At 46.6% G+C, this 8,450-nt stretch overlaps 1 long non-coding RNA gene across 1 annotated transcript; it reads left to right on the top strand.

Moving 5' to 3' along the window:
* The first annotated feature begins 615 nt into the window (after positions 1-615).
* Positions 616-4,783, top strand: LOC123732615 (uncharacterized). Its single transcript, XR_006763308.1, has 3 exons — positions 616-661; positions 2,665-2,787; positions 4,706-4,783. It is a non-coding gene; the product is annotated as an uncharacterized lncRNA (long non-coding RNA).
* The last annotated feature ends 3,667 nt before the right edge of the window (positions 4,784-8,450 follow it).

Raw genomic sequence — 8,450 nt, 5'->3', positions numbered from 1 at the left:
GGACAAACTCTGGGCCCCAGGGCAAAAAACTCCCCCCCCACTCTGGGACCTATGGTTGCCACCAGTCTGCTTGCCGTTCTCAGTTATCGTCAGGTACTGTATGTGGATGATCAGGGCTTTATTCAGAAAAAGTTTCTTGGGCTACTTTGATTTGCCAAGTGGGCGAGATGTGAATTCCGTGTTTATCTTCATGGACAAACTTGTTGTTCAAACCTACGATGGCTCAGCTTCAAGGGAACGCATCTGCTATTTGTATTTCCAGCTGAGTCCCCTCCTGTTCCATGATTTAACAAGTGATGACCACTCCACTACCATTGTCAACTACCTCCTCACATGAACTGGAAGCCACGTCTCATGTGGCCCACTCATCCACTGGCACATTGAATGTTTCCTCTCCAAGCACGGTGAGGGAACCCCTGTCAATTTTTCTCTCATTACTTTATGTAGAGTCAATCACAAACACAATCACATTATTACACATCTATGATTTTACTCCTTGCTTGGACTAACTCATTATTAGCTATTTTGTCTCACTGTGTAGTGTTTTTGTGTTATTGTCTTCCCAGTCAAATCCTGTCCTGCACTGGTCAAGCCTCTGAACACCTCAACTCATGCCTCATACCCTCATTCAATCACTGCTGTGATCCCTTCCCAAAATGGTGTAAGTAGCCCTCTCATTCCTATTCCCCATAATATTGTACTATAAGTGTCTTTATTAAATGCTTTAGGTTAAAATAATTACTCTTTGACGATTTTTGAAACACATTTTGACGTCTCTGTGGGTCTCCCATCCTCCTCAACAACAGAAATGTCTAATAACGTCTAATACAATTCATCATTAATAATTCTGCAAGTTTTCTGTGTTCAGAAGCCTGATTCTACTCACTGTGGTAGTGTGGAAGTGTTGAGCTGTATTATTTGGCCTGTGGTCCTGTTGTCCCCAGTCCCAGTGGTGAAGATAATGTCTTAATTGAGCTTCTTGTCTGTGACTGAGATACGTAATCTGCACATTTACTAAAACGTCAGCTCTCATCTCTCCCAATGTTCTCCATGTCAAACCATGAAGGCCGGGTAGTTTTTTTTCATGATTGCAACCCAGGTCATTTTAGTCGGCTGGCCCTCGCTACATATTCGTCGCCAGACCCACTGGCTCCAGGTCATCTATAAATCTATGCTAGGTAAAGCTCCGCCTTAGCTCAGCTCACTGGTCACGATAACAACACCCACCCGTAGCACACGCTCCAGCAGGTACATCTCACTGGTCATTGCCCAAAGCCAACACCTCCTTTGGCCGCCTTTCCTTCCACTTCTCTGCTGCCAGTGACTGGAACGAATTGCAAAAATCGCTGAAGCCGGAGACTTATTGCTCCCTCACTAACTTTAAACATCAGCTATCTGAGCAGCTAACCGATCGCTGCAGCTGTACATAGTCCATCTGTAAATAGCCCACCCAATCTACCTACCTCATCCCCATATTGTTTTTATTTACTTTCTGCTGTTTTGCACACCAGTATCTCTACTTACACATCATCATCTGCTCATCTATCACTCCAGTGTTAATCTGCAAAATTGTGATTACTTTGCTACTACGGCCTATTTATTGCCATACCTCCTCAAGCCATTTGCACACACTGTATATAGACTTTCTTTTTTCTTTTGTGTTGACTGTACGCTTGTTTATTCCATGTAACTCTGTGTTGTTGTATCTGTCGCACTGCTTTGCTTTATCTTGGCCAGGTCGCAGTTGTAAATGAGAACTTTTTCTCAACTGGCCTACCTGGATAAAAAAGGTGAAAAAATAAAAATAAAAAGATCCTATATCATAATCAGATTACATGGAGAGGGGGACCTGATCCTAGATCATAATGAATCAGATTACACGGAGAGGGGGGACCTGATCCTATATCATAATGAATCAGATTACATGGAGAGGGGGGACCTGATCCTAGATCATAATGAATCAGATTACATGGAGAGGAGGGACCTGATCCTAGATCATAATGAATCAGATTACATGGAGAGGGGGGGACCTGATCCTAGATCATAATGAATAAGATTACATGGAGAGGAGGGACCTGATCCTAGATCATAAAGAATCACATTACATGGAGAGGGGGGACCTGATCCTAGATCATAATGAATCAGATTACAAGGAGAGGGGGGACCTGATCCTAGATCATAATGAATCACATTACATGGAGAGGGGGGACCTGATCCTAGATCATAATGAATCAGATTACATGGAGAGGGGGGACCTGATCCTAGATTATAATGAATCAGATTACATGGAGAGGGGGGACCTGATCCTAGATCATAATGAATCAGATTACATGGAGAGCCGGATATATATAATATACCCTACTATTTTTTTATATTTAATATGCCATACACTATTGTTTTTTTTAACAGTTTCATTAATTCATTGTAATTAACTTAATCATTATGACACACCCCTCTCTATTGTCATTGGTTGCACTAATTGCACTGTTTGTCTACATAACCTGGTTCAAGTATTGATGACATCACCCTGAAGAAGGCACAGTGATGCTGAAACGTTGGTAAATACCCAATAAATTACTGGGAGTTTATATATGGAGTGTGGGATTCTCTTTATTTTGATAGTTTATAACTCTTATGTAGTTGCCATCTTTTTGTGTTTTTCAGGCAGCCTGGGAAAGAACTGAAAAAACTCACTAAAGAGTCAAGACAGAGACACCAGAAAGACCAAAGAAGACTTGGACGCAACATCAGAGGACAGAGAGGGATGTTCAGAACACACTCAGTCTGGTCAGTTGGTGAGGGTAGACTTGGAGGCTGCTTACCTGACATGGAGGAAGTCCCCCTCCTCTCCCCTACCTTCCCTATGCCCCCACTCCTCTCCCCTACCTTCCCTATACCCCCTCCTCTCCCCTACCTTCCCTATACCCCCTCCTCTCCCCTACCTTCCCTATACCCCCTCCTCTCCTACCTTCCCTATACCCCCTCCTCTCCCCTACCTTCCCTATACCCCCCCTCCTCTCTCCTACCTTCCCTATACCCCCTCCTCTCACCTACCTTCCCTATGCCCCCTCCTCTCCCCTACCTTCCCTATCCCCCCTCCTCTCCCATACCTTCCCTATACCCCCCTCTCCCCTACCTTCCCTATACCCCCCTCCTCTCCCCTAACTTCCCTATACCCCCTCCTCTCCCCTACCTTCCCTATACCCCCCTCCTCTCCCCTACCTTCCCTATACCCCCTCCTCTCCCCTACCTTCCCTATACCCCCCTCCTCTCCCCTACCTTCCCTATACCCCCTCCTCTCCCCTACCTTCCCGATACCCCCTCCTCTCCCCTACCTTCCCTATACCCCCTCCTCTCCCCTACCTTCCCTATACCCCCTCCTCTCCCCTACCTTCCCTATACCCCCTCCTCTCCCCTACCTTCCCTATACCCCCTCCTCTCCCCTACCTTCCCTATACCCCCCTACCTTCCCTATACCCCCTCCTCTCCCCTACCTTCCCTATACCCCCTCCTCTCCCCTACCTTCCCTATACCCCCTCCTCTCCCCTACCTTCCCTACACCCCCTCCTCTCCCCTACCTTCCCTATACCCCCCCTCCTCTCCCCTACCTTCCCTATACCCCCTCCTCTCCCCTACCTTCCCTAAACCCCCTCCTCTCCCCTACCTTCCCTATACCCCCCTCCTCTCCCCTACCTTCCCTATACCCCCCTCCTCTCCCCTACCTTCCCTATACCCCCTCCTCTCCCCAACCTTCCCTATACCCCCCTCCTCTCCCCTACCTTCCCTATACCCCCTCCTCTCCCCTACCTTCCCTATACCCCCTCCTCTCCCCTACCTTCCCTAAACCCCCCTCCTCTCCCCTACCTTCCCTATACCCCCTCCTCTCCCCTACCTTCCCTAAACCCCCCTCCTCTCCCCTACCTTCCCTATACCCCCTCCTCTCCCCTACCTTCCCTATACCCCCTCCTCTCCCCTACCTTCCCTAAACCCCCCCTCCTCTCCCCTACCTTCCCTATACCCCCTCCTCTCCCCTACCTTCCCTATACCCCCCTCCTCTCCCCTACCTTCCCTATGCCCCCCCTCTCCCTACCTTCCCTATACCCCCTCCTCTCCCCTACCTTCCCTATACCCCCTCCTATCCCCTACCTTCCCTATACCCCCTCCTCTCCCCTACCTTCCCTATACCCCCTCCTCTCCCCTACCTTCCCTATACCCCCTCCTCTCCCCTACCTTCCCTATACCCCCCTCCTCTCCCCTACCTTCCCTCTACCCCCCTCCTCTCCCCTACCTTCCCTATACCCCCCCTCCTCTCCCCTACCTTCCCTATACCCCCCTCCTCTCCCCTACCTCCCTATACCCCCTCCTCTCCCCTACCTTCCCTATACCCCCTCCTCTCCTCTACCTTCCCTATACCCCCCTCCTCTCCCCTACCTTCCCTATACCCCCTCCTCTCCCCTACCTTCCCTATACCCCCTCCTCTCCCCTACCTTCCCTATACCCCCCTCCTCTCCCCTACCTTCCCTATACCCCCTCCTCTCCCCTACCTTCCCTATACCCCCTCCTCTCCCCTACCTTCCCTATACCCTCCTCCTCTCCCCTACCTTCCCTCTACCCCCCTCCTCTCCTCTACCTTCCCTCTACCCCCCCCCTATTATGTTGGACCATCATGTTTATTTGTTTGAATCTTGTCTTTGTTTGTGATCAGGTTAGAAGAGAATGACTCCTCAACCCAAGAGGCCCTGGAGCAGCTGTGATCAGGTTAGAAGAGAATGACTCCTCAACCCAAGAGGCCCTGGAGCAGCTGTGATTAGGTTAGAAGAGAATGACTCCTCAACCCAAGAGGCCCTGGAGCAGCTGTGATCAGGTTAGAAGAGAATGACTCCTCAACCCAAGAGGCCCTGGAGCAGCTGTGATCAGGTTAGAAGAGAATGACTCCTCAACCCAAGAGGCCCTGGAGCAGCTGTGATCAGGTTAGAAGAGAATGACTCCTCAACCCAAGAGGTCCTGGAGCAGCTGTGAGAGAGCATCAGTGTGGGAGCATTTGGGAACATTTAAAGAAGGTGTCACGTCCTGACCAGTATAAGGGTTATTTGTATTGTAGTTTGGTCAGGACGTGGCAGAGGGTATTTGTTTTATGTGGTTCGGGGTGGTGGTTTGCTTAGAAGGGTGTTTGATTTATTATTTCTGGGTTTTGGGTTATGTTTTTTGAATTTCTATGTTCTCTCTAGTTTAGTATTTCTATGTTAGGTATTTGGGTGTTGAACTCTCAATTGGAGGCAGGTCGTTGTGTCTTTTTTGGTGTATGTGTTTATTTTTGGTTCACCTTCTTTGCCAATTAAATCAAAAAATAAGATTAGTGCACATTTCCCCGCTGCGTCTTGGTCCGCTTTATCCGACGCCAACCGTTACAGAAGGTTCCTGGCAAAGAGGATTGACAGTTACGTAAAGGGTCAGAGCCACTGAGTGGACAAAATATAAAGGATACCTTCCTAATATTGAGTTACGCCTGGTCAGTTTGTCATGGAAAGAAAGGTGTCCTTAATGTTTTGTGTTAATTACATAATAATTATACATTTATGGAATGTTTTATGTAGCCTATTGTTTTCTATTTATTCAACCTGCCATCTACCCACCTGGGGACTAAGGGTTATGAGAGAACCCCCACATCACTAGCTTCTCTTTATTCAACCTGCCATCTACCCACCTGGGGACTGAGGGTTATGAGAGAACCCCCACTTCACTAGCTTCTCTTTATTCAACCTGCCATCTACCCACCTGGGGACTGAGGGTTATGAGAGAACCCCCACATCACTAGCTTCTCTTTATTCAACCTGCCATCTACCCACCTGGGGACTGAGTGTTATGAGAGAACCCCCACATCACTAGCTTCTCTTTATTCAACCTGCCATCTACCCACCTGGGGACTGAGGGTTATGAGAGAACCCCCACATCACTAGCTTCTCTTTATTCAACCTGCCATCTACCCACCTGGGGACTGAGGGTTATGAGAGAACCCCCACATCACTAGCTTCTCTTTATTCAACCTGCCATCTACCCACCTGGGGACTGAGGGTTATGAGAGAACCCCCACATCACTAGCTTCTCTTTATTCAACCTGCCTTCTACCCACCTGGGGACTGAGGGTTATGAGAGAACCCCCACATCACTATCTTGCATGTTCTGCAGCCTTGTAAAGATAAGGAGGGGACGACTGGGAGGCAGGTTGGCATGTATTGTCATGAATCTTGCCCTGGAGGCAGGTTGGCATTTATTGTCATGAATCTTGCCCTGGAGGCAGGTTGGCATTTATTGTCATGAATCTTGCCCTGGAGGCAGGTTAGCATTTATTGTCATGAATCTTGCCCTGGAGGCAGTTCAGCAAAGTATTCCCTAGCTGGCACAGGCACAAAGTAATACAATCAGATTTTAATCCTAACCTCAACCCTAACCACACTGCTAATCCTTCCCTTAAATTAAGACCATAAAACAACATTATTTTCAACAGCCATTTCTGACTTTGCAGCTGACATATCTAGAAGAAAAATCTCACAGTTCTGCCTCCAGGTCAAGATTCATGCCAAACGTCAACATGAGACAGGGAGAAGCAATGTAAAAATCAATAACGAAATTGTTTTCACAATTAACATGCTTTTTCTTGTTTCAAGTATGTTTTATTATGAAAAGTACAATATAACCATGTATACTTGTACAACTATGAAGTGTATGTCCACATATAATTGTACAATTGGTTTTTCCAACATAAAAGACAAGAAATGATCACATTGGTATTTTAACGGTGTTATTGTAAGAGTTTAAATGTTTAAACAGAGGATACATCTAAAACAGGATAAAACAAGTGCACTATGTTGTGAGAATGTTACTTTAACGTCGACTCATAACGTCACACTATAACTTCATGGGAGTCTTGTGGAAAGACTGCATGTTGTTTTGGGTGGCTTGAGTGACGTCTTCATCAACATTTTGCAGAATATTCCGGTAATATTTTCACCTCTTGTCGGCTGCAGACATTCATAAGGAGTTCCAGTAGTTTATTTGCCATTTGCAGGTATTAAAAGTAATACATACATTGTAATTCCTTGTTGGATCTCTCTCACATACAGGACAGTACATACCAGAGGAGGCTGCTGAGGGGAGGACGGCTCATAATAATGTCTGGAACAGAGTGAATGAAATGGAACACATGGAAACCACGTGTTTGATACCATTCCACTTATTCCACTCCAGCCATTACAAGCCTGTCCTCCCTAAATAAGGTCCCACCAACCTCCTGTGGTACAAACACAAACAGTAAAATATATCATAAAAAATGCAAAGTGGTAAAAGATCAGAAAATATTACAAGCCTGTCACGTGTGAGTGTCCAGTGTGTGTGTGTGTCCAGTGTGTGTGTGTGTGTGTGTGTGTGTCCAGTTATTATTTCAGGGACACTGAAGAGTCAACATAATCAACCCTAAACCCTGGATAGAGGGGCTCAGTGAATGTGGAGGTGAATGTGATCAGGTGGGTCAGTGTGTCAGAGGAGGCTCTATAGAAGGACAGAGTGCCGGCTGACCAGTCCAGATACACTCCTACTCTGTGGGATCTGGAGGAGGGGACGTCTATGGTAGTGGAGTTATTATTATGCCAGGCAATGTATCTGTTGTCAGAGCAGAACAGACTCCAGGACTTGTCATTGTATCCAAGACAACAGTCATCACCCCATCCTCTCCTGCTGATTCCTTTATATGTCACTCCTATACCAGCCCCCATTATCCCACCACTCCACTCTACCTCCCAGTAACAGCGCCCAGTCAGACCCTCTCTACACAGCACCTGTTCACAGTCCTCAAATCTCTCTGGGTGATCAGGATACGGCTGCTCCTCTCTCCTACCTGTCACCTTTCTGTTCTCCTCAGACAGAGAGAGGAGTCTGTGTACTGTGTTTAGGTCCAGTGTGAGATCACAGACATCTGATGGATGAAACCAGACACAATATTAGAAATCATCATCATTCACATTAGAATGTTAACTCACTTTTCACTAATTCATTTAATGTAGATGTTTCTAGGTATCAAAAGGAGAAGTTAAGGTAACTTGAGACTTGTTGAATGATCATATGTTATACTGTATGGTAATATAAAACACACTTATTCACATTAATTACACACACACACACACACACACACACAGTCATATCAACTCTTTGTAAACGTTGGTGTCCCTGATTTGTGCTTCTGTAGAACTACAGATGATATTTAACATGACCAAGTCAGTAATGATGGTGGTCTTTGACTTAACTTGAATTAAGACTTATTCTTAGTCATATTCTTCACAGCAGTCAACACTCACATTTTCTAAGTCCAGGTTTCATTCTGTTCTCTCCACCATGTTCCACACTGTAGCGGTAAGCAGAAAAACAGACAGTCATTGAGGGATACACCTGAACACACA

Source organism: Salmo salar, unplaced genomic scaffold (genome assembly GCF_905237065.1).
Source record: "Salmo salar unplaced genomic scaffold, Ssal_v3.1, whole genome shotgun sequence".
NCBI lineage: Eukaryota > Metazoa > Chordata > Actinopteri > Salmoniformes > Salmonidae > Salmo > Salmo salar.
The sequence above is the reverse complement of the archived record's forward strand: the minus strand, read 5'-3'. Positions and strand labels throughout refer to the sequence as shown.